This window comes from Podarcis erhardii, assembly GCF_964252035.2.
Source record: "Podarcis erhardii genome assembly, chromosome: 5".
NCBI classification, from domain to species: domain Eukaryota; kingdom Metazoa; phylum Chordata; class Lepidosauria; order Squamata; family Lacertidae; genus Podarcis; species Podarcis erhardii.
Genome location: NC_138509.1, coordinates 33,698,007 through 33,725,835, shown reverse-complemented (window position 1 = coordinate 33,725,835; position 27,829 = coordinate 33,698,007). Strand labels below are relative to the sequence as shown.

Genomic DNA, 27,829 nt, shown 5'->3' with positions numbered 1-27,829 from the left:
GAACATCACCACAAGAGAATAATCATGGAAGCCATCGAGATAGAGAAACACCCTCACAACATGAACAAGCGTGACGACACATCCCGCTTGCCAGACATCTGGAAATTAGCCCTCCCCACAAAAACTGACACCAGATCCAGAGGCACACAGAACGCCAACACCAATCAACCACACCAGACCCAAACCCAGACCCTCTCCACAGATGAATTACAGACACCATCCAGTAGCCAATCCATGGTGGCACCTCCGGATGCTGCACCCCCCTGCAATCCCTACACAGATCTGGCTGACACAAGCCACAAAACCACAGCTCGCCCCCATACACGAAGCCAAGCCAGAGCACAACTAAGTACAGTACAGCCATCTTCTCATGAAAACTCTTCACAAAGTTCAAGAGGTCAAGACACAAAGACTTTAGCAACTAATCCACACCTAATGACCCACCTAAGTGGTACTCAGGATATCACTCAAGAAATCACTCAAGATATCTCTCAAGTAATTAAGGAACAAAAGAAGAAAAGGCACACTAGCCTGGGAACTTCCTCTCTGCCCAGAACATTGGAGGCTATACACCACACCCCCTCTACAGTATTTATAGGAACTCAAACACTGAGATCCTGCTCTGTTCCAGTAACAAGAAGCCGAAAGCACCAGCCTGAAGATGACGAGTGAGACCTCGTCGAAACGTCGCCTAGACACCCCAACTTTTACACGGGAAGACACCCGAGGACACCAAAACCTGCATATATATATATATATATACCCACTCCCATTCTTCAGTATCAAGCAAGCTATGCATGCAACCCATCAAATATACCATAGAACATCCCATTGCATGCCATGGCCCTGTGACTTCATTGCAATGAAATAACCAGACAGGACAAAGAGTATATACATTGTGTCAATTAGGCCACAACTGTGTTGGTTACAAATGTGAAAGGTTTGGCACTGCACAGGAGCCTGCCTGCAACTGGCCAATGTGCAGGCAGGCTACAATCGGGAGTCCTGGCCAGGACCAAGCCACAACACTAAGCTAATGTTTTGGCTCAGTATGCCTGAACTGGGGATATGGTTCTCTAGCTTAACCAGGGTTGCTAGTGAAGCTTTATCCCATAGCTACAGCTCATGGTTGAGGAAAAGAGACCTTAACTTTGATCCCGTGTTTGGAGGACATGCTGAGCCAACCTGACAGCTGTCATCCAGGATGCTAGTAAGCCATACTCTGGCTTGCCATGGCATGTGATCAGGAGGATGGTGCAAGGTAGGTGGAAGTAGCTCATGGTTTAAAGCCAGTTTAAGAATCTCGCTTCTTATGAAACTTGTAGCCCTCTCTGCAGTTGTCAGATGGGCAGCCCTGGGTTTCTGGCACACGTGAGAGTTAACAATAGAATTTCCTTCTTGGGAATTGTTAGGTATCATCCATCATACAAACAGGAACATGACAGAAATACTCCTGAATTAAGTTTCCTGACAATATTTGCATGATGAAACAAATGCACATTGCTGCATTGGAAAAGAAAAAAATACCGTATTTTTTGCTCTATAAGACTCACTTTTTCCCTCCTGAAAAGTAAGGGGAAATGTGTGTGCGTCTTATGGAGCGAATGCAGGCTACACAGCTATCACAGAAGCCAGAACAGCAAGAGGGATTGCTGCTTTCACTGCGCAGCGATCCCTCTTGCTGTTCTGGCTTCTGAGATTCAGAATATTTTTTTGTTTGTTTTCCTCCTCCAAAAACTAGGTGCGTCTTGTGGTCTGGTGCGTCTTATAGAGTGAAAAATATGGGTAAATGGTATTTTGGTTGCTCTCAAATCCGCTGTATCATATAACTGGGGCCTTATTTGGAAGAACATTAATCTTTCAAGGTGCTTTAATACTTGAAGAATATGTCCTGGGGTTTTTTGGTATTAAGTGTCTTGTATCTGGTTTTATCCATATGAAAACTGCAAACCAACTGAAGACCTTGGTATTATCCTGATGTTATTACTCAATATGACATCTATATGCTTTGGTCTCTTGAGCACTGTAAAAGGTAGTTTTATGGCCAATTTTGTTGCCCAATAAATCAAGATGTGACTGACTAACCCTTCCAAAGCTTTTTTTTCTTGGTCAGTCTGGGTATTCCAGGACACAGTATATGTGTGTACACTAAAATATAATCTCCCACAATATATGATGGATTTATTTAGGCCCAGGGCTTTTCTTGGATCTCCAATTTGCCACATATATTGATTTACAGGCTTTAAAACTTTAGACTCAGACTGATACTATTTTCTTAAATATTCGTTTGCAAAGAGAGAAAATATATTTAGCAATAGGACACAAAACAGTTTTGTTCATAACCAAAGAGTAAATCCTCTGAAAGGTAGCAGGTGGCTATATATCATTTTAACTAAGAAATAATTTCTTTTCTGGTGCAGAATCTAGTTTTGATAAATCCACTTTTGTTAACAAACTACTTTATTTGCCCACATAATATATTGTCCTTTACATTCCAGTAAATATTTATTTCATAGCATTTGCCATTAAGGTGCCATGTGCTTGAGAAGTCATCAGTTCAAACAATCCTTATAGACTGCAACAGCTTGATTTCAAACTCTTCTAGCTTGGCCTTGGCTACTGAGATATCTTCTTGAGTGTTTCATTCTCCTTTAAACATGGGTTCCCCCACAACCTGTTTCCTTGAGAGTATTCCCAAAGGAGAACGTGACTGGAAGTGTTAATAATTGTATTAAAAACTTTTGGAATTCACACTACCTAGATGGTTCTTTACAGTTCACCCCAACTGTACACATTTCCTCTTTTTAACGGGAGCGGTAGCTGTGATTTATATTCTTAATTCAGAATACAGTACTTTTAAATACTGCTACCTGCCCCAAGCCTTTGGGTGGGATGTTCTTGTCCATAATCCAAAGGTACAGTATTTAGAACAGTTCTGTATATGCCTTTTTTCTCTTTATTCTTTATAATATCCTAGCATGTGACTAGATAAAATAAAAAGGTGATGCATTTTAATATTTTAAACATGTACATAAAAACATATATCATTAGTAGCTCCTAAATGGGCATGATTGTTAAGACCACACGTGTTGCATGGTTTCATATCAGTCTTTATTTGGATAGTCTCAACCAATAGCTGGATCCTTTCCGCAAAATGCACCCAAAGTTAAGCAATTTCAAATGCCATTTCAAATATAATTTTAGAATTATCTTTACTTGGAAAAACTTTACAGCCCACTAACCTATTGAATTCAATAAGCCTTGAACATACTAAAGTTTGCCTGGATCAAACTTTTTTTATTCAAACGATTGTAATCTTAGTTTATTATTTTCTTAAAAGAACAGAAAAGAGGAATTTGTTTTAATAGTTTGTTTATTCAAACCTGACAATGATAAAGTGATACCCCCCCCATCTTTGATCAATGTTTTGATCAAATGTCATATGACGGTTTATTTTCTGAAAATGGGTTTGAGCTTCAAGGCTCATATGAATACAAAATCAAATGAAGGGTCCACATAGTCCAATATCCAGATTCCAACAACAGCTCCCCAGGTGCCCATCTAAAATGCAGTGGAAGCTTCCTGCCATATTGCGAATGAGATGGCTGTCTCCAATATTGCTGGAAAACATGATTGTGCCTTCCTATTCTAGTACTGGGACTCCTGGGAGGTGAACAACAAAGTTATTGTGTAATGGCTTAGGTGCTGCCATCTGCCCATCCCACGTAATGAGGTGGCTTTTTATTATTATTGAATGAAAAGAATGTATATATCATATTTCATTTTGAAAAGAAATGCAAATGCTGTTACCTATGCTGGCACAAGCATTTCCTCATGTGGCCTTTTGTAAACACTGGGCTGCTGATTTGAGCTTACAGCAAGCTCTACACCGGGAAGGAATTGGCTGCACTGTTCTAAACTGGGAACTCTCTAGTGCAGCCAATCCTTTGCAAGGCTTGTTCTCATCAATGCTCGCTGTGGATCAGTTTATCTGCACCAACAGCAAGCCTCGCTTGATAAGGAGCAATTGCATACCTGTCAACGGCTTTGAAAAGGATATCCTGGGGGGGGGGGGTTCTGTGAGAGTACAGCGACTACTTGTTCTCACAAAGTTTTGTGCCAAGATCTCACCCCCAATAAAGTGTTTTTGGGTTCTCCAGGTTTTTGGGCACCATGTCTGAAAAACCACTTTTCCCAGGCATACAAAGGATGAAGAAGTTAAAGTTGCTATGATTCAGTGGGCCAAAGATTTTGGTTATAATATACAATTTGATGATTGGATAAGATTGTGGAAAGAAGGAATGAAATTTACTGCATGTACTACAATAAAAGAAAATGTTATGAAAATGATATATAGATGGTATGTAACACCAGTAAAACTTGGGAAGATGTATAAAGTTAGTAATAAATGTTGGAAATGCCAAGAGAAAGAAAGAACATTTTACCATATGTGGTGGGAATGTAAAAAAATGAAATGTTTCTGGGAATGATTTATAATGAATTGAAAAAAATGTTGAAATATACTTTTGTTAAGAAGCCAGAAACTTTCTTGTTAGGAATGCCAAGGAATGATATTAAGAAGAAGGATGAGAAGTTATTTTTATATGCAGTAACAGCAGCTAGAATTTGGGTGGCCCAGAAATGGAAACAGGAAGAAATCCCGACGAAAGAAGAATGGAGAATGAAGTTGATGGGATACGCAGAAATGGACAAATTAACTGGGAGAATTCGGAACCGACGAGACCAGAGATTTACCGAGGACTGGAACAAATTTACAGAGTATATTAAAAATATATGTGAAGAACAATTAACGTTTGTAGGTTTTCAAGAAGTTCTGTGATAATAATTGATAGAAATATTGTTTGATAAAATTTGATATGAATAAGTTTGTTAAAGTGCAATATAGATTGAAGAAATGTGAATAATAGTGATAATATGAAAAATTGCCAGACAAGCTGAGGGAAGTCTAAAAAGTATAGAGACTAGATTTGGATGTAAATCTCAGATGGAATATTTTTCTTTTTGTTTTTGAAAATTCTATAAATAAAAATATTATTAAAAAAAAAACACTTTCCCCAGGTCTGTGATCTTGCGTGGGATTTCAAACCTGGAAAATGGTGTCTTGGATTTGGATCATGTCACATTGGAAGGAATGCAATTGGGAGTGCACCTTTAATGCTCCTTATTGTTGCTTTCTAGCTATAAATTTAACTGCCCCACATCTGTTATCGCATATAATATCATGTGAGTGGCTAGTGAGCATGTTCTGGAGAGAACGGTCTTGAGTATCAAATTACTCCTCCCGGGTCTAATCTGTCCCTTGGGCCAGAAGTTTCCCTCCTCTGATCTATTGGAAGATATATCTACTTATGCTACCTAGTCCAGAATGAATACACAACAGATCATTTGGATATGTGTGTTACACCACCCTCAATTAATTATTATAAAGGAAAGGCCTTTGCCACTGCTTCTTGGAATACATGATTAAATGTTCATAAAAATACTTCAGTGCTATATGAAACAAACCTAAATTATTTCCTGATGACTCATTTAGTTTGCTCCAGTAGCCTGACAAGTTCGACATAAATTGTTCTGATCCCTCAGGCTGAAATAATTTTCTTGGATTTTTAAATGTTTTCATCGTATATTAATGCTACTAGAGCTATCGGTTTTATTAACACAATGAAAACATAAATAGACAGTTTTAAATAGCCAAGACTCTCTGATGGATAGGGGCTCAGAGTGGCTTGGATGGATTTGTCAGAACAATATACGGTAATTTTAATTCCAAGAGGCTAAAAAGAAAAGAAAAAGCCACCTTTACAACGAACTTTGTGTAATGTGAATCACTATGAAGTTACCTTATACTGAGACAAGCAATTGGTCCACTTAGCTCAATACTGTGTATCATGGCTGACAGATGCTCTGAAGGGTTTCAGACATGTCCTAGTTGAAGAAGACAAAACTAGAAGGTGGGGCAAAACTGGAACAAAGTCAAGGGGACTTCCTGATAGGTGCCAGGAAACTGCTTCTCTCTCCCTCTCTTTTGCCCTTGCTGCCTCTTGAACTGTCAGGGTGGCAGAACTCTTTGATGCCAGTGGCTGACAGCCACCCTTTTCTTCCCAGAGTGCCCCAGGTGTTGTATTGCTCCAAAGAATTGGTGGGAACAGTCTGGCCATTGACCTAATCTGTCCCATCAATCCTCCCTGTTTGGCCTTCCAGGCTGTTTTAGGCAAGCCATGGAGGTGGGAAATGACCATTTCTCACATTAGAGCACAACATAATTCTGGGACATTTGGGGAAACGAAAAAGATAAGTTCACTCCTTAAAAAAAAAAAAAATCTTCCCTAGTCATCGAAATGCCCACCTCTTGGCATATACAATGGTACCTCGGGTTAAGTACTTAATTCGTTCCAGAGGTCCGTTCTTAACCTGAAACTGTTCTTAACCTGAAGCACCACATTAGCTAATGGGGCCTCCTCCTGCCACCGCACCGCCGGAGCACGATTTGTGTTCTCATCCTGAAGTAAAGTTCTTAACCCAAAGTACTATTTCTGGGTTAGCGGAGTCTGTAATCTGAAGTGTATGTTACCTGAAGCGCATGTAACCCGAGGCACCACTGTAGTAACAGGGAAGCCAAACAGCTGACATCTTAGCTTTGCTCTAATTTTTATCTTTGCTTCAAAACTAGTAAGAGTCTGTGTTATTGCTGCTCACAGGCATCTGGGAAGGAAACTAATTCCACACCCTCCCCCTGAGAAAGTAGAGGAAAAACTAAAACTAAAATAAAATACCTATTCCATATTTAAGATGCATATTACTCAAGATTTCCCAAACCATTTGAACTACCATCTGAACTGCTGATATCTTCTTTCAGATGAGAATGTGATCAGTTAAATAATGAAACTGTCTACTGGATAAAACTGCAAAGATCAAAACAATGTTACAACAATTCTTAGAAGTACAGCAAAGGACAGCTAAATTTATTCCGAGTGGACTGAGTCACAATAAAATATTAACTGATTAGCCTCTGGGACAGAAGAAAAAAATAAGATCAAATGGAAATCTCATTGATGTAAACTAAATCCTAAAAGAGAAGGGTGAAAAAAATAACATCAGCCATGTCTGACTAGAAAACAAGAGGCTATTTATGTCTTGAAATGAAGTAGCCTACACAATAAATTGCAGGTCTGCTTATTTTCAAACTGATTCACTGTTTGAGAAGAAGGGGCTTGGACAAGGTGCTCTCATTGGGTCTTCTCTAGAGTGAGTCTATAGCCATTCCAGTTGCTACCGCCTACTTGCTTATCTTGAAAGCAAACAGGTTAGTGAACAAGAGAAGAGGTGGTAGAAAGGAGCAGAAGTGCAGAAGTCATTATCTCTGTGAAAGGAAGAGAACAGGGAAACAAGTGCTCAGCAGCCAGAGCTGGCTAGAAAATGGGCAGATGAAAATGGTGACAAGTATCTAAACTTGTTCATTGAAATGACAAACATCCCCCACACCAAAAAATATATAAATATTAAATTAAATTTATGTAAATTTGTTGAATAAGGGACACAGGTGGTGCTGTGGTCTAAACCACAGAGCTCAGGGTTTACTGATCAGAAGGTTGGTGGTTCAAATCCCCGCAACAGACAGAGCTCCCATTGCTCGGTACCAGCTCCTGCCCACCTAGCAGTTCGAAAGCCCGTCAAAGTACAAGTAGATAAAAAGGTACCGCTCCAGCGGGAAGGTAAACGGTGTTTCGGTGCGCTGCTCTGGTTCGCCAGAAGCGGCTTAGTCATGCTGCATACATGACCCGAAAGCTGTACGCTGGCTCCCTCGGCCAATAAAGCGAGATGAGCGCCGCAATCCCAGAGTCAGCCATGACTGGACCTAATGGTCAGGGGTCCCTTTACCTTTACCTTTAAGCAAAACATGTGCTTGCCACACACCTAAAATGTCAACTTTTGAGCTTCAGTGTCAGGAAACAGGTAAAATCCATGTTGCCAGGTATTAATGCAACATTTGCCAAAGTGGCTGAAATAGCAACAGTTAAGGCTATCAGCTGTTAAAGCAAAAAACCAACCATGGTTGTTTCTTTAAAAAGCAAAACCACCAAATACCTAGAAAACCTAGGTTTTCAAATCACATTATTTCACTGCTATTTATTTCTGGTGTGTTGCTAATGCTTAGCTTAGCAATAAAGATTGAATCCTGTACAGTTATAATAGTCTATAAAACATCTTAAGGAAGAAGCAAAGGGCCTGTACCTTATCCTTAACTGGATCATGCAACTTTTCAAGCTTTTCAGATGAGAGTTCTTAAACAGTTAGAAATCATCTTTCAAGGACAACCATTCTCCTGTTTGATTTTTTTGTCTCTGTGTAATATCTTGAGTAAACTCAATGTAACATGATACAACATTATCAGTAGTAAGACAGATAGGGCAAATCTTAAGAAGTAACTGACTCAGCTTTCCAATGAAAACATGTCAGAGGAACTGATATTTGTTTCCTTGAAAAATCGAAACCGCACAGCACTTTCAAATATATGGTTGCAATGCTGTCACCGTACACAATAAACTGGGTGGACTACTCCATCCCATGGAAATATATCATTTTAGGATTTTGAAGAGTTATTTTTGCAAGGCTGAAATGTAGAAGCACTCCTGAATTCCATAATTTGGGGTGGGAGGGGAGGTGTTGTGTGTTTTCAAAGATAGCTACTTACTGGGTGTACTGCCTGAACCAATGTAAGGAAGCAATTTATGGAAGCATATATATTTGTACCTGTGAAATGTACTGAAAAATGAAGGGGGAAATTCTTCAAGAGAGTGAGCACAGCAAAAATTGATTCTCACACTACTTTCTTTCAAATAAGTTGAAAAATGTGCAGATCTGTAGACTGACAGCTGTTTAATTTCAAGGCACGCTTGAGCAAAACCTTCCAGAAGCTGATCCAGGCAATTGTGTCCAAGACCATATTCACATTAACAGATGTGTATTTAATTGACTAGGTAGAAACTACTTAATAATGATATTTTCATAGTGAGGTTTAAATTGTCTTTTGAACCTCTCTTGCATCATTGATTTGAATGTACAATGTTAATACAGAAGAGAAAGCAAGGAAGTGGACTATTACAATGAAAATTACCAATTGATGTAAGTTTTAGGAATGCTGCAAGAAACTTTGGGTTTGCTTTTACAGGCTACTCTGTTCAATACTCTGTGGATACACTGAACAGTCTCAATAAACTGCCACCATAGTGTCTATTCTGCTACCTCCTTCCCTTGCGTGGCGAGGTCCCCAAGCCACCCCCCAAATAACTCACAACGCACACTTAATTTTTGTTTAAGGTTTTTGGCATAATTTTGGCCACAACTTTATTTCAATACAAAACCGTGAGTGGTTGTTTAGGCATTGGTTAAGACTATCTGTCCCCCTGCCTGGGGACAGAACTGACTTCCGGGCACCACCGAAAGACAGTGCGGGGGAAAGCAAGTTGGGGAGAAATGGAGCTGAGTCACAGACCCTCAATTCTCATCCGCATGCTCCCTGAAGGCTTGCCGGCCCTAGTCCCATTCCAGGGATTGGACGAAAAGATGGCAAGCCCCAGGATTCCTTTAACGGAATTCCCTTTCCGCAGCAACCATGGAGGGGCAGGCCCAGCCTATCCTAACCCCTCCTCCACCAATTTATAACCAATGCCTAACCGCAACCTTACAAGTTGTGACGATTTGCTACGCAGTAGGCAAAATCCAAATGGCCCAGCCAATCAGCCAGATGGACAAAATTCCTACCAAGCCCCTGCCCCAATGGCAGACGACCCCATGACAGGCATAGCAAGGTCAATGCAACAACTCCTTACTCAAGGGCGGGTGGGCGGGTGATCCGTTGCATGCAGCAAAGAGAAAGCTCCAGGCTGCGTGCAGAGTATTTAAACATTTTACCCCTCCCACCAAAATTGCAACATAACTTTTACCCCAGCAACCCAGTGAACCAATCACTGCCCCAGGCCATCTTTAGAGACCCTGCCTGGTAACAGAGGGGTGGCTCAGCAGACCCCACCGCAACACGTGCTCTCCTGTGGTGGCAGGGAAGGCCATGAAGACTCCCATTTGATAATCCATCCCTGTAAGGAAGGCCTGGGACCACAAGCCCAAACCTCATAAATTGTGATGAATACAATCATTTTTCATTATGGAACTTTGAGTCTCCATTCCCAATGGGAATGACCCTGCCACTGTCATGCCCATGAATAATAATAATAATAATAATAATAATAATAATAATAATTTATTTATACCCCACCTAAACAGGGCTGCCTTCAGATGTCTTTTAAAGCTAAAATAGCTGTTTATTTCCTTCACATCTGCTGGGAGGGCGTTCCACAGGACGGGCACCACTACCGAGAAGGCCCTCTGTCTGGTTCCCTGTAACCTCACTTCTTGCAATGAGGGAACCGCAAGAAGGCCCTTGGCGCTGGATCTCAGTGTCCCGGCTGAATGATGGGGGTGGAGACGCTCCTTCAGGTATACAGGACCGAGGCCGTTTAGGGCTTTAAAGGTCAGCAACAACACTTTGAATTGTGCTCGGAAACATACTGGGAACAATGCAGATCTCTCAAGACCAGTGTTATGTGGTCCCGGCGGCCACTCCCAGTCACCAGTCTAGCTGCCGCATTCTGGATTAGTTGCAGTTTCCAGGTCACCTTCAAAGGTAGCCCCACATAGAGTGCACTGCAGTAGTCCAAGCGGGAGATGAACACTTGCTTCCCTGGTCAAGTGTGCCACAGCCACTTACTGTATACCCATCAACTGCCCCAAATTGTGTAGGACATCCCAGAATTACAAAAGCCAACCTGGTTTCTGATTGGATCCCAGGATGTGCTGTTCTGGCTCCCACAAGAGTGCGGCCTTAAAAGACACCCATTTTGGGTGGCTGTGCTCTCTTGTGAGTCACCTAGTTTCCATGGGAGCACAGCACCAAAAGATGTGAATCCTGATTTTCCTCTTTAGCATGTTGGAGAGTGTTGTTACTGCCTGTGGAATCTATAGCTCTGTGCCACAGAGATTGACTTTACAGGTCATGCCTATCTGAGTTTATAATTAAAAAGGTAAAGGACCCCTGACCATTAGGTCCAGTCGTGACCGGCTCTGGGGTTGCAGCGCTCATCTCGCTTTATTGGCCGAGGGAGCCGGCGTTTGTCCACAGATAGCTTCTGGGTCATGTGGCCAGCATGACTAAGCCGCTTCTGGCGAACCAGAGCAGCACACGGAAACGCCGTTTACCTTCCCGTTGGAGCGGTCCCTATTTATCTACTTGCACTTTGTCCTTTTGAACTGCTAGGTTGGCAGGAGCTGGGACCGAGCAACAGGAGCTCACTCCGTCGCGGGGATTCAAACCGCCAACCTTCTGATCGGCAAGTCCTAGGCTCTGTGGCTTAACCCACAGCGCCATCCGTGTCCCGAGATTATAATTAAGGGTCAACAAATCCTTTGGAACAAGCATGGGTTACGGCACAGGGTACTACAGGGCAGGAAAAACAGAGGAATTCAGTGGGTATGTTGTACAAGTGGATGTACTTTTCTGGTTTTGCAACACATATCTGTATCCAATGGATGTGTCACTCCCAGGAATGCTGATTAGGGATGTAAGAAAACATTGCTTCCCATTCCATCCTATATTTGTTTCATGCAGTGTGGTTTTCTTTCCATAGCAGTTCATCCTCCACCAAAAGCTTTATTTGTCTCAATGGCAAAATTATGTAAGTTACATAATTATGTAGGTTACATGATTTGCATAATTAATGCCAATCATATGCACTGGATTTTTCTGACATCCAGTGAAGCAGTGAACACCAGCAATTTCTGCTCCCATTTTTACCAGTATTCTCCAAAATCCTGACTGCTGGTACTAATTTATTGCCTGATACCAATAAAACCCTGTTTGGGAAGATTCACTATTGATTTTATGAGTAGTTTATTGGCTTAAAATTTGTGATTCTGTGTTGAAATTTTCAGGTGTGAAATTTAACTTAAGCTGTATGGAAGTATTTCTCTTTTAAAAATCGCTAACAAGGCTTCTTGTTTTTAAATAAAATGCAACAAGAAGGAGAAAAGTTTATTAGTAACACGTTGGTAGGATCCCGTCCGCAACCGGAGGTACCACTGTAATGTGTTTGTTAATACTAAAGGTGTCATGACTCTAACACTGGGCAGAGGCGGGGGAATCAATAGGGGTTTCAGATATAACACCCCCAGCCCAGCAAACTATGGTTTGTTGAAGCAGGAGAGAGAAGAGGGAAGCACCACAGCCAGTGCAGTAACAAAAACAGAGGCTAGTCACACAAACAGTGCCAGAAATAAGGAATAAGGAATGTTAATAAACATGTTAATTGCCCAATAAAGTGCAGATGAAATCTTCCTTGGGGGCACAAGAATATTATTTTGTTTGAAAACCTGCTGAAGTACAACCGACAGCTTGGCTTGATTCTGGAATCTAACCTCAGAAGCACTGCTAACGTAAAATCATGTGTTTTTTCTGATTCTGTTTCACAAGCAACCGTGACTACTTTAGTTCCGTTGGGAGTTCCTTCTGTCCCCTTTCCCTTTCCATCATCATCATCTCATTCTGCTCTATCTTGTAGGTCTTCTGCAACCCATAGGAACCACAGAAGGTAGTGCGAACCTGTTCACATTTAATCAAGAAAACATCAGAAAATATCCAGATATTCTGTGCATGGGATTGTACTTCAGCTGCAACAGAGCAAGCTACTATTTGCATCATTTCAGCTAAAGCCAATCTACAGGACCAGGTTGTTAGATACAGTGCAGAAACAGGCAGGCATTCAAACTTCTTTTGTTCCGGTTGAACAAGCACAAGATTAAAACATTTTCTCAAACTGCTTGAAGCTTTGTCTAAGTACTGCTTTCCACACAGGCAGGTCACCTTATAAATTACATTGGCACTTTTAGAGCACTACTGAAACCTGGTGTTAAATTGGCACCCAGTGATGGAGCTCCTAAAACATTTTTCTGTTAAAGTGACAAAAACAGAACTCCCATTATATATCATGGCATTGATCAAACAAACTGCCAGTATTAAGAACACACTTCCTGACTTTAAGATGTTAAAAGTTCAACAGAGCTATGTTGACTCCCAACGAAGTAAACCCATGTAACAAAATGCTGGGATGAATTTTAAACAAAGGGTACTGGCACCTAGCTACTATCTGCTTTTGAAAAGAGTGACAACACTGATCTTTGTTACAGATATTTATGATACAGGCTTACTTTGGTGTTAATATTTGAAGGTCACTCATTTAGTATCACTAAGTATACAGATATAATAAGAATTCACTTGCCCAGGCAAGCGCATTATGTGACCCATGAGAGCAGCAAAATAACCAGACTGTACAACGGTGATGGGATAAAATCAGGCCAAATCTTTACTGACAGCAGCAGGCGGGGCAAGGGTTGGAAAGGCATTGGGTCCCAAAATCAGTTCCCCATGTTGATGGAATGGATCCGCTGGGTTTGGATCACTCCAAACCTGAACAGCAGGAGTTGGCCAGTGTCGAACCGTGCTGTGGTGCAAGTCAAGCAAGCAAGGTCTCACTGGGGGACCAGGGTGCAGATTCCAACTAGGCAGATACCAAACCCATGCTTGGGTTTCTCAATCCTCCCCTCAGGCCCCTTATGGCGACCCCCTATACTATGTTGATCCTGCCATTTCCACCCTCATACGATGTTCTTCCACCTAACAAAGGAAAGCCATAATTTTACTGAGGGAAAGGTTGGGGGGGGGGGACCCAACCAAGTGCCCATCAGGTTGAGAGAGGAAAAAATCTTTTCCGGCCCTGTCACCCAGCGACCCAAAATTGCTCAGTGAAGGCTCTAACCTGATAAGCTCTCAAAGCAAAATGGCTGTGAGCTCCATGGAAAGCAGCCTTATATAGGCTTTCCCCTACTCTTTGCAGCAAAGGCTCATGGGACAGCTTTTTCCCATGATTCCATCACACAGAGAAGATAACTGGGCAAAACCTTGGTCCATTGTGTTTTCCTTTTTCTCCTGCCATCCACCATCAGTTTAGGAAGGGGCCAAACCTGTCACTCACCCCACATTCCTCCAAAGCAAATAATGGCCCCTAGAGAGGTTGAAATAAACACTCCTTCCACTTCCTGAAATGTTTGTTGCAATTGTGCTTAATTCAACCTGCTTTGGTGTGTCATGCACTGGCGGAGGAAGAGGAGTGCAGGGGGAGTGCACCGCCCCCAGCAGTGCGATCCCGGCAGGGTGCCATCGCGGCTGCCCCCACCCCCACGATGTGTGCCAGCCCTGCCCCCACCTGCTTTCCACCCCCCATGGCAGAGCATGAAGCTCCACCACTGGTGCCATGTGTGTCTGCATGTAGGTGTGCATGCATGTGCACAAGTACACAAATGAATGAACACACACGCATAGGGATACGCTGGATATGCATTGTGGATAGCTCACTCAGTACAGCGTGATACTCTTAATCTCTGGGTCCTGGGTTCAAGCCCTAAATTGGGCAAAAGATTCCTACATCGTAGAGGGTTGGATTAAATTATGCTTTGTGTCCCCAACTGCAACACTATGTCCCTTATAAGAATGAATGGCAACTATTCACTTGTGTGGGAGAAAGCCAAATATGTATTTGGGGCACCATTAAGTTAGGGGCCAAGCCTTTTGCGTCCTCTCACAGTTAATCCATTTAATTTGTCCCTTAAGAAAATCAGCAAAATTCATAAATACTCCAACCTGGGCTTGCTCTGGTTTTTTGGCCACCTCAGGGTGCAATGAAATGTTGGGAGTGTGGAATGAACTGGTGGAAATGGTCTCTTGATAAACTATAACCATTACTTGCCAACTTGGTGGGTAAAACATCTAGCACAGATCAGCTATGAAGGATAGAGTTGTTGTTTCAAATGATAGTCAGCTGCTATTAAAAGCAAGAGAATCTAACAGCCACCCAACCCTCATCCTTAAGTAAAACTTTGACTTAAGTTAAGTGTAACAGCAGGAAGTAACTTATGACGTAGACCTGCATCTTACCGGTAGAGTAAGGCTCTCAAGTGTGCAATATTAAGCAGAACTTATCAATACGCATTCAAGTGGTCTAGACGTAATAAATTGCCCTCTAAAATGTAATTTAGGCAAATAAGAAAAGTTCCTGTGCAAATTTCCAGCAACTGAGCACACTTGTCAGTTGTGCCTATAGGATTACCAGATTGCCCTCCGGCAGCCTTCTTAACAACAAACAAAACATTCCTTTTTCTAACATGTGACAGTTTTCTTCCAAAAATGTACAAAGCAGATTTTACGTGTAACTAAAAAGCTCGTTTTAAAATATAAGCTAGGGCTACAATGCATAATCGTTTCTCATATATATATATATATATATATATATAATAATAATAATAATTCATATGCATTGCTTAAAACCGTAACAATCCCAATATAAAACAATAAAACAGAGGGATAGACACAATGCAGCAAATAGTATGAAAAACAAAGCTTAAATAAATAAATGAAGCAGAAATAAAAACAAACTAATTAAAACCTGGTAGCTGACCCTTCAAATGTCATAATTAGTTCTGCCAGTCATTTAACTAGATTTAAATTTCCATCATACTGGTTTCTAGCTGTAGTTTTGTAGGTAACTGCTGTCCATAATTAAATATACAAAATATACATATGCTCCCACTTATGGAGTGTTATTGTTAAGTTGTGGGCGAACATATCAGACGACACAGCGATTCTTCCAAAGCAGCTCTTTATTTGTAAGCTGGAACAGAAATGACTGGGGAGCTCAGTCAGCCTGCTTATATAGAGCTCCAGAACAATGTAACTGTTGCCATTTTCTAAAACTATCCAATCACTGAACGTCACTTTCGATCCTTCATTTGCATAACTATCTACAGTATCCCCCTGCTGGCCCAGGGTGAGAACTTCAGTACATAACAGTTATGTTCTGGACCCCTAAACGCATAAAGTGGGGAGCACCCTGTAAAAATCATGTAAAGTGGGAGCACTCTGTAAATGCCCCTTAAACACCCTCTCTGCCGCTCTCTCTTCAATCCATGCAAAAAATACTGTCTCCAAAAATATGTAAGTGTGAGGATGCCTGTATTAATATCCTTACAGGAAACCTATTTTGTGACCTATTGACCAGTGGTAGAAACTTAGACTGTATGGTATCTTTGCTAATATCAAGAAATGTAGAAGGCATTAATTGCAACCAAGCAAGAGTGAGTTCCTTCATCAAAAGTGTACTAATTTTAAATAAGCAATCCCCTGGGTCTGGTTTATATTTATACCGGAGGTATAAAGAGATGCAAAATATTCCTGCATAAACACATAATTTCTACACGATTTGAAGCAATATCCCCTTGGGGGAAAAATAATTGTGTAGGTTGTCAAATTTCTGAAATAAATATGTCATATTTTGATACCAGGATTTATCCATCAATGGACTAAATGTTCATTGTTCCTGATAGCATAATTTTGCCAAGCAAAGCTCTGGCACTGTTTTACATTTTAGAGAATAATTAAATATCTGCTGAGAAATCTTCATGGACCAAATAAACGATCCTGTCTCCAGCCACAAACACTGGATTGGTGTATATCGGGTGAGGTGTGTGAGAGTTTTTACCATTAATTTAGTATTCTATTTTGGATACCATCAACTAAAGCTTTAATGGAAGATAAGAAAAACTGTTCCTTCATTCATCTCAATCACTACAGGCAATCACAAGAAGCAGCAAAAGCCCAATAGAAGCTATTCAGTTTAGTTCAAAAGGAATCAGCGATAGAGGTAGCAATTGTAACTCATATTTATCATAGCATCATAGAACTGTAGAGTTAGAAGGGACCCCGAAAGTCATCTAGTACAAGCCCTTGCAATGCAGAAATCTCAAAAAGATCATACATGACAGGTGGCCATCTAACCTCTGATTACAAAGCTTCAAGGAAGGAGAGTCTTCTATCAATTACATCTGGGTCTAATCTGAAGCCAAAGGAAAGGGAGGGGAAGGATTTGCATTTTCCAGTACAAGAACCAAGTGTGTATCTCCTCTTGGAGGAATATTCATGTTCTCCCATGGCATGGTCTGAAGGCACTACCTTGCTGAAGCTAAGCACTTCTAGGTCTGCTGCTCAATGCTTGGATGGGTGATGGCTTTGGATTCCTTGATGAAACACAGTGGGATATGATGATGATCATTTCCCCCTTTGCCTCTGAGCCGCTAGCACAAGTGTGACTAAAATTTGAGCCTCCTCTTCCCATTTACTTTTAACATTTGAAGCAGCCTTCAGAGCAGCTGAGATTAAAAAGAACACTGTCATCCCTTTCTCTATGCCTATATTAAAGTTTTGGAAATACAGCGGTACCTCGGGTTAAGAATTTAATTCATTCTGGAGGTCCGTTCTTAACGTGAGATACCACTTTAGCTAATGGGGCCTCCCGCTGCCACTACACAATTTCTGTTCTCATCCTGAAGCAAAGTTCTTAACCCGAGGTACTATTTCTGAGTTAGCGGAGTCTGTAACCTGAAGCGTCTGTAACCTGAAGTGTCTGTAACCTGAGGTACCACTGTATGCAGGTTCACTCAGTTTAAGCACCAGAAGATTAATCGACAGGGTTTGTTTGGCGCTTTTTTTAAAAAAAATGTTTGATAATAGACTGGGACAAGGAACAAACTGGACACAAGAAGGACCAGCCATACTGGCTGCTCATGTTCCAGTGTACCTGCTAATTCCTATCGAAGTGGTCAGGTGAGACCACTATAATAATATTTAACACTGATATATCCATATGGACTTGGAGGGAAGGAAACTGAGCTCCCTTTGACTTATGATATGTTTTATGCTGTGACTTAGCATGTTTCTGCCAACCTGGCTCAGTTACGAGAAATCAGTCAGCCTGAAAACAAACGTGGTTCATCATTTGAGCAATGAGTAAGACAGAGGGGTGGAAAGGTTTGTCTCAAGTCACCCATATAGAAGTTTTTTAAAAAACCCTAACTACCCTTCCATTTTAAGAAGTGGACAGATGTGTGTATAACCTGTGGCTGCCACATTACATCCCATTTGCATCTCAGTAAGTGCAAGGATTATGAATATAAATAAAAACATATTCACTTAACTCTTTGTGCAAAATGTAACATATGCTCTCTGACGTTAAATAAACAAAAAGATTCAAGTTTCTGAAACATTTCCTCACCAAGACTCTGGAGTCATGATGTTGGGTTGAGCTTCACTGCAATATGGCATTCTGTAGTTTGTCCACCATTGTTGCAAACCTGTAGATAAAAAAATCATTAAAAAAAAAAATGGTGGCAAAATGGTGTTATGTTATAAATGCATGCAGTAGCAAACACAGAACAGTCTTAACGATAATTTATTTGATCGTATATAATTTTTGTGGCACTTGCCAACTGTAATAAAAAGAGGGCCTCCTTCTAATCCGAGTCTACATACTGGAGACTGGCGCAAAAGCAACAACACTTCTTTCTTATGGTTGAGTTATTTAATATCTTTATTTCACTTTACTGTTACAATATGGTGCTTTTATCCACAACATATGTATATTTGTGTCCAGTATTTAAAGTAATTACAATAAAATTTTGATAGGAGCCTTTCTGGATTTTTTATTCAAGTAAGACACTGAACCAAGAAGCTGTAGGAACAGTATTTTATTCTAGTTCTTTAAAATATATATATAATAAAAAAGATCACCAAGATAAATGTGAAGCAGCTAAGTATTCTTCAGTGACTACCCAAAAGTGGATTTCTTTCCCTCCCCAAGCTATTTATAAAACTATAGTAATATTTAATATTTAATGTTAATATTTACATGAATATTGTACAAAACCCTGTAAAGTCCAGATTCTTGCACTTGTAAAATAGGAATACTTGATATATGCCCTAAACATCCTTGGTATTGTTCAAATGTCATTCATATTTTGTCCATTAGGGTCCACGCAAATTAGCCAGTATATAGCCCAATTGCACATACTGTCTTATTGAGTGGGTGGCAAGATGCCTTTACGTGGTTGCCTCTCAAGGCAGAGCTCTATTCTGATTTTCTTCACCAATATAAAAGGACCTGTTTCATTATATATTGCAAGCGGTGATGTTGCCATAATTCATAAACACAAGGAGCTCATATGTAACACAAATAATTCATTTCCCCCAGAAGTAAATCAAGATTCTGCACATGTGCTCAATATTTAGCAGACCCAAACACCAGGTCACAGTATCTAAAATATTATTTGCTTGAAAACATTTATTTTAAATTTACAGACAATAATTTCAGCAATATAAGAATCTAAAGTCAAATGTCCCCACAAGAGAAATGTGCTTATGTGTACCTGCGGTTCAGACCACGTAGCAAGGTCTGCTGCAGAATCTGCTAATCAGCTGTGAAATGTGCCAAATACACTTTCCTTTTTGTGTGGTAAGAGCACTTGTGCTTCTAAGGAGCTCTTCTTAAAATTCAGTGCCACCAGCTATTGAATAAATTTATCCAATGAAGACCCAAGCAGCTCACAAATACTAAGGTTATATCTGCAATGAGTGTTTATTTTCAGAATGAAACCACTTTCTCAAGAAGTGCTTTTTAGGGGCAAAAATATATGCTCAGTCTCCACAATCCTATAAGAAAATGTTGCATTCATCCAGCCTTAATGTCAGTTAAATATATTAAGACCTAATGAAGAATATTTAAAAAAAGAGAAGGAAATGGTTCTGTAACCATACCACTAAAATATACTACTTTCCACATGCTCTGAAAAAAGTATTTGAAAAGTAGGATATAATTAATTACGAAGAATGAAATTATAACATAACAACATAACATAACCCTAAGGAGCTGCATCTCTGAAATCAGTTCATTGTGGAATTAACATAGAGATTCCACACATGGTAATTTAATTTAGTGATGTATTAACAAGCAGTGTTCTTTCCAATGCTCAAGATTCATTCTGTTATGCTGATTCAGAAATAAAGATCAACATATGTCCTTGGCAACTTAAAATGAAAGTTTATTACCTACAGGTTCAGCCCATGACATTTGTTCTTATTGACTCAGAATGGGCAATTACTGAGCAATATCATCTTGAAAAACCTCTCTGTGAATCACCCCATTAGCTTCTCCTGTCTGTCTGTCTATAGCACTAGCGAAACTGTGATTCATAAACTCCATGTCCCCACCCCATTACGAGGGGCCCTCAATCTGCTTGTAATGTTCTTCCCACATGCAGGCTGGGTGGCAATACAACTTGACTGTCTGGTGTCTAGATCTTTGCTCTGTGCTGGGTCAAATCTTGTGAACTGAAACATTTTAACTCACTTCTGTCAATATGTAGCTTTGGCTTCTGTACCCCACCCTGAAGGACATTAAAAGGTTAACTTTATGTATGGACGTACGGTCTCCAAGGTTGGTTTCTTCACAGAGGTTTATTAGTAGTAGGGTGTATTTGTGCATCATTCATGCAGAAGGAGGAAAAGGCACTGGCTGAAAAATCTTGAATGCGCTCTAAGCAAGATAAAAAGAGGCTGTACCAACTCCAGCAAAACAGAATTAAGTCTTTCCCATGGACTTTCCCATAGTTGGGCAAAAGAACAGAGGAATAATAGAAAAGGAAATATTTTAAGGCCCTTAGGTGCACAAATAGACAAAACACTACAGGTATACAACTATGTAAGTTTCAAGGAAGTGCCTTGAGGCAAAAAGCAGTGTTGCAGGTTTCATCTCCATTAAAAAACAACAATAACACCACAAATCTGAAAAAATCCACAGCTGTTCAAGTTAGAGGATTAAAGTGAGCAGGGAACTCACAGCACAGTCAGAATACAATGAAGCATCATCAGCGGTATTGGTCAGTGAATCACTCCAAAGGTTTATCTCTCCTACAATAAGCCTTGAAGAGATATAGAATACAGATTTTGTGGACACCTACTACGCCAAACTCAGAGAGACAGGGCAGAAGGCTATCTGCTATTGTTAGCTGCCATTACCCAAATACTTGCCAAAAACAACATCCAAAGTACTTTTTTCTCAAGTGAGCCAAGCCCTCTCCTGTCACTGGGTGTTAAGGTGATTTCTGCCCCCAAAGTGCACAGAAGGAGATTATACCCAGAACTGACATGAGGGTGGTCATGCAGCCTGTGCTTGTTGCTGCTAGCCCAACACAACCTCTGTTATTGGTCCAGGGACCAAAGTGTTAGCTGAGTGCTCAGCCATATCCCCAGGGCAGAACTTAAATATGTGTTGTTGGGAGAGATGGACACTAGATAAGGAGAATTCATGGCTCAATTGTTTTGCCACTTGGGGATCCCACAGTGGATTGCTTACCTGCTGCTGAATGTCCACAAATGATAAAAGGGAAAGGGGAGGTGAAAGGGGAGAGCTGAGGAAAGGATTGGGATTAGGAGAATGGAGGGAGGAGAGGGATCCTGTGTTCTTCAGAGAAGGTATATCTGAGAGTATGCATATGTGATATAGACAGATGGTTGCATGGGAAAACATAGAAGGTTGGGTGATGGAAGAGGGAAGGGAATTTTTACAAATGCAAATATAATTCTCCACTTGTAAATATAATTTTTATGAAGATTTTCTTTTTTTATCCTTCAAAAAATCAAAATGCAACAAAACTCAATTTTAACTGGAATTATACGAGTTAATAACATGACTCAGTAAGCACTTGGTTGCAAAGCCAGTTTAACAGGGCATTCCAAAGTAACAAGGTGTCCTACATTCATTAATTTTCAACACAGCTTCACTTACAATAAAATGATTCCAGAAATACTCCCAGGGTTCTCATTATTGATTACTATCTACAGCAAAACAAATGAGCCCCTCATACAAACTATCCTATTAATCCAGGTTTCTTCAGATTGGAAGTCGTCTAGGTGATCATGATATAGTACCAAAGGATTTTTAAAAAAATAAATAAAATAAAATAAAATAAAATAAAATAAAAGGTAGGGTACATGCTATGCAAAAGTGACATTTCACTGTAACAGATTAAAAACCTCTACAGTACTTAATTCACTGAAATCCCTTTCCATATCAAGGCCTCTATCTGACAATAAAAAAATCTAGTATTTTTCAAATGCTTAAAATTGAAGTTTTTTTCCAGTAATTCAACAGCTATCACCTTTCCCACTTTGCATTGGAAGCCTTTGCTATTTTATATAGTAGATGAAAAAATAATTATGCTAAAAGATGGTTCACTTCACAAAGGTTGAAAAATGCATTCAGGAATTGAATAGGCAAGGGATAGCCTTAACTTGTCAACTTATCTTCTCTGAATATATTTAATACTTCTCAAAAGTTGTCACTCTTAAGGCAATTAATAGCACAATCCTACACATATCTATTCAGAAGCAAGTTTCACTGAATTCAATGGGACTTAGCCCCAAGTCAGTAGGTACAGGACTGCAACCATTCTCCTTTCCTTTTGATGAATATTCTTTATTGCTTATACTTCAGATCCATAAAACCAATATTAGGCTGAGCACATGATTATTCCATGACAGTATTTCCCTTAATTTCTATTGAAATGATTGAAGTGACACATTTTTCACTTAACTTATAGTTGGCCATAGAAAAGTCATGTACAATCTAGGGGGGTGTTAGTAGACCACAAGCTGAACATGAGTCAATGGTATGATGCAGCAGCAAAAAAAGCTAATGCAATTATAGGCTGCATTAACAAAAGTATAGTGTCCCAATCTGCCTTGGTTAGACCAATTGGTCTAGTTCTGGGTGCCACAGTTTATGAAGGATATTGAAAAGCTGGAAGGTGTTCATATTAGGGTGACCAAGATATCTGGAAACAAGGTTTACAAGGAACAATTGAGGGAGTTGAGTATGTTTAGCCTGGAAAAGAAAAGACCGAAAGGTGGTATGATAGTCATCTAAAAGGCTGTCACATGGAAGATGGAACAAGCTTGTTTTTTGCTTCTTCAGGACCCAAACCATTGGATTCAGGTAACAGGAAAGTAGATTCTGATTAGACTTTCTGACAGTAAATGCTGATCCCCACCTCCATTCATAGTCTTTTTTTCACAGTTTGTTTGCATTCGCTACGAGACACTGTTTTCAGAGACATTATGCAGCTAGGGGAGAAGAGAGAAAAATGGGCAGATAGTGAACTTTTGTTCTCAAATGCACCCATTTACCGGTACTTTCTTCCATACTTTGCCATTCATTCATTTGGGAAATAAAATAAAATTATTAATAAACAATATAGGGGAGGCAGAACCTTCTACCTCATCACGAAACTGAGTTGTTAGTCCTTCTCCAGCAGGTAACCCACAGTATTTGTGCATGCACATAAGATGTAGTGGCTGTGCCATAACCGCATATGAGAAGCAAGGGAGCATAAAGGTTTCTGCCATAATTTTTCTTAATATTGAAACAGAAATGAAAACAGATGGATCCTCCCTTTCTTTCAAAAGGGTCTTTCTTCTGCAAGAGGGCATAATAACTCATACTGCTTAAGACTCCCTTTCTTTTCAGATTCATAGGAACAGCAGCAGAAAACTGACACATTGTCTTCTAGGTAACTTAAAAAATGCATATAGTGGTACAATAGCCAGTTATAGTTTTTGATGTGAATTAGTAGGAAGATATATTAATTATATTTAATCCTCCACAGACCTACATGTGTGGGTTAATGAACAAAGCAAAAAAATGGCTGGTACCTGTTTTGTTTTTTGTTTTTAATAAAAAAAGTCATGTGGCTAGCACACAAAGAGTCCCAGTAGCAGATCATTGAGTCAGATTAATGAAGCATAGGAATAGGGTATTAAACCTTCTTGTATTTCCATTCAGCTGCATGGAGCAGCTGAACCCATCCCCTCTTCAGCTGAACCCATCAACCCTCATGCAGCGAAACAGACCACACTCTGAAGTAAGTTTAAAAATGATTTACTTACTTACTTGAGTTCACAGTCATGCATTTTCCTTATGGCAACAGCAATAAGATAATGCAAGTAAAATACTTAGCTGAAGTTCAGCAAAGGCTAAATTGAGGCATGTCCGCCTCCTTTGCGTGTAGCATGAGTGAGAAAGAGAGGGGGGGAGACAGGAAGCAAGTGTTACTTCCTTCCTCCTATGAGAAGACAGGACATGACCTCACTGATCCTACTCTACTAATTAGAACTCTGTTGTCCTTAACTCCTTCATATACTAAATAGCATTCTTAGGCTTGAATGCAAATCTCTCACAGTCAGGGCAACACTATGGGACAGAAGTCCAAAGTCCCACTCAGCAGAGTAAGAAGACCACCAAGGTAGTATGGCTGACTTTCCACATTTTCAAATACGTGAAGTAATGCCCTATACTATCTAAAGATGGTGCAGAACCTAAAATTGCTAAACTGTGCCAATGAGTTTCAACAGCAAACTACTGCGGAACAGTTTATAGTGTGTTATAGAATGACAGAAACTAAGAGTCTTGAGAACTTGCTAAGATAGACACACAAATATGAAAATGCCGGAAGTTGAAGTGAATGGAAAATGGCCGGAAGTTGAAGTGAATGGAAGGGCAAGCAACCCACAAAAATATTACAGTTGTGACATCTTAAGTTTTGCATCTGTTTGAAATAGAAAATGATGATGATACCTATTTCCATGCCATCCCTTTATTTCAATATTTTCATACCAACCTATTTATCCGCTTGAATAGATTGTCTCAAACAACAGCAAAAGGTTCATATAGAAAATCCCTCAACAAGCTTTGTAATTAATAATTCACCTTGATGCAAACAAGCTGGCAAAGGTCAGTTGGTTTGACCATGCTATCTAGAAGAACATTAATCTGACTTTACTGAAGCATGCAGGCATGAAGCTTATTTGGTTGGTTCTTCCACTGACAGTGGCTGGGAGGGAAGCCAAAGCAGTTTAAAGAGAGAGAGAGGAAGAGAGGAAGAGCAAATGATGCCTATTTCCCCAGGAGACTTTGAAAGGGCTTGGGTTTAAAACATGACCTGACAACATTTCAACAACCCAGATTTTGTCAGCCACTAAAGTCTGATTGTTTTAATACATACATATGGCACAAGAACCCTTGAGGCATGCCTGAAGGTGAATAAAGAGCAGTAGATCAAATCTGCAAGCAGAGGGTTACAGCACAGATTCCTGAACACATACAAATATATTTTTTAACACAGTGCAGAAATAAAAAGGGACATTAAAGACTACTATCACAGCAAGGCAAAGCTATTTACAGGTACAAGTATGCATTTTCTACTCATATCACTCTTATTTTCTGTATTGTTTTCTCATTGCTGAGATTGGCCAGGACCAATAAAGATTTCAAAAACCTAAGATTCTTTTTGTAGCTTTGTGTTTTTGGCATGAATTCAAAGGATTCATCTTCTTCAGCCAGATCTGCGGGAGCCATTCTATTGCCCCTAGATGGCCTCCTACCCCAACCTCCTCTTTCCCTTCTTTTAAAATCCCAATTATGGCTGCAAGGGCACCATGTAGAGTCTGCTCTGCAAAAAAGCCCTGGCAGTGGTAAAATATTTCCCTGCAGAAAACCCATAGGGCAAGGCTGTCTTCTAAGGGGTGAATGTTCCCACCACGACCATAGTGGTTTTTTGAGGACACAGCGTTTTTATCTGCATCATTTCCTCTTCCCACAGCTTCCTGCTTCTTTTGCTACCAGTCTGGTAATCCAACCCTAACAGAACAAATTTGAGGTATGTACAGAGGTTGGAGAAGGAGGAAGATAAACCTAATATGCCATTGCGTAAGTGGGCGACTATCACTGGATGGCACCCCAAGTTTGCATGGGCAATGGGTAGGGGTTAGAAAGACACCTAACATTTTCCTCATGTTACTTTGATATAGTATTCATCATAACTCATTTCATCCCATAGGCTGCCTTCAGCCAGAATCATGTGTTTTTTTAAAAAAAATGTTCTTACTGGAATTTATTTTACAGGTTTAGAAACGATGTATTCCTCTTGAGTGCTGATTAAGAAAGGATTATCCTGCTCAACAGCACACTTAATTCAGATTCTACATGATTTCCTGAGATTACTTACAAACTAATATTCCAATTACTGCTGCACATTACTTTAGTATCCTTCTTCTGATCCCCCCCCCTTTCAAGTATTATTACAATCTAACTAGGAATGGAACATAAAAGGGATCATAAGCAAAAAGTAAAGCCAAAGAGCAAACTTAATCATCTTGCTGGTGACACTGCACAAACAAAGTCTGAAGTCTACTGAAGCAAGAATTGCCCACTGTAAGAAACAGAGAGCTGTCATCAAAAAGAGCATTTCTCTGTTGATTCTTCCTTTTATCTCCATGGTGTAGTAAACCATTTAACTCTGTGACAGGGTACCATCATGTGCCTCCTTCCTCCTAAGCTTCAGATCACTAGCTACCACTGGTGAGGTGTGCACAATAGGATAATGTTCTGTGAATCTGTCACTGCTACTGAATGAGAGTTTGGAGACCTTGACAAGGATGGCATTTTTGGTAGGCACAGCATGTCTTCAGTAATGTGAAGTATTACCCTGAGATTAAGAAAGGTCAAATGCTCTGAAAGCCATATTTTAGATGCAGCCATGAGGATATCCCACAATGTTGGGATGTAGTATTTCTTTGCAGTTGTAAAAAAAAAAGGATTGCCATCTTATTCACAGAAAAAATTATTATAGCCAAACAGAAAAAAACCAATTTTTACAAATAGTCCAGTTTGATGTCTTAATTAGCTCTTCAAGGGGCTGCAGCAGCTATTAATATATTCTGTGCTTGGCAGAATCCTTATCAAGAATATATATTTCTTAAACAGACAAATGAAGCCTCAGACCAGGCTTTCCCAGACTCGGCCCTCCAGATGTTTTGAGACTACAGTTCCCACCATCCCTAACCACTGGTCCTGCTAGCTGGGGATCATGGGAGCTAAAGGCCAAAAACCTCTGGAGGGCCGAGTTTGTGGAAGCCTGCCTCAGACAAATGGGAGCCAAGGCTTAGATGCACATTTAAAGCAATTCAGGTAGATGTACAACACGTTATATTTACTTATTCAATTTTCCTTGATAAGGGGAAATTCAGATTAAATGAAAAATGGAAAAAGGTCCAGACTGGCATGTTGATGACAACATTATGGATGTGGCAAAAAAAGAAATGTGTGCATTAACAGCACTGAATCCACAATAAACTCCTGTCTGGAAACACTTGTGATTCTTCTTTTGTTTTAACCATATGCATTCGTCAGTTCGTTAAGTTGGTCCTCTGTGGATAAAAAAACACACTGCAGTGGGCTTTCAATTCAATGAGAAAGATGCAAGTTAACACAATTTAGAGCAATGTTCTGTGGCTTATGTTTGCTAAAGAATCTAATCTTGTGAAATCAAGCCTTTATTATTCTGCATAGTTCAAGCTTTGCAGAGCTTAAACGATTAAATAAAATACATACTTGAAGCTAAACTCCATATTCCAAAGAAAAAAAACTATTTTATTTCTGCTATTTATGTATATAAATGGCTTAGTTTGCATAAAGTAAAATGTCAAGATCTAATACTGGAATGCATTTTTTTTTTTTAGATATACATATTTTTAATTACAGAACATAGTTATTCTGAAATCAGTTCCGCTTACAGATGGGGCACAAATCTTGACACAGAAATGTTACAAGAGAACAGGATTACTACAGATGCAGTGCTTGTCCACTAGGGGGCACTACATTTTCACTGCAGCACCTCCTGTTAAATTCTCTCATCTAATACAGTATGTAAACTAGTAAACTATAGCATTTTGCACCACAGAACACATTTGGGTTGTATACGT

General features: G+C 40.0%; 1 protein-coding gene across 15 annotated transcripts in view; it reads right to left on the bottom strand.

Moving 5' to 3' along the window:
- Positions 1 to 27,829, bottom strand: part of PCDH15 (protocadherin related 15) — a 649,889-nt gene that overhangs the window by 471,855 nt on the left and 150,205 nt on the right. For all 15 annotated transcript variants that reach the window (XM_081861749.1, XM_081861756.1, XM_081861754.1 and 12 more), the window contains one exon: positions 18,231 to 18,309. The gene's annotated coding sequence lies outside the window, so the exon portion shown is untranslated. The remainder of the gene's footprint in view (positions 1 to 18,230; positions 18,310 to 27,829) is intronic.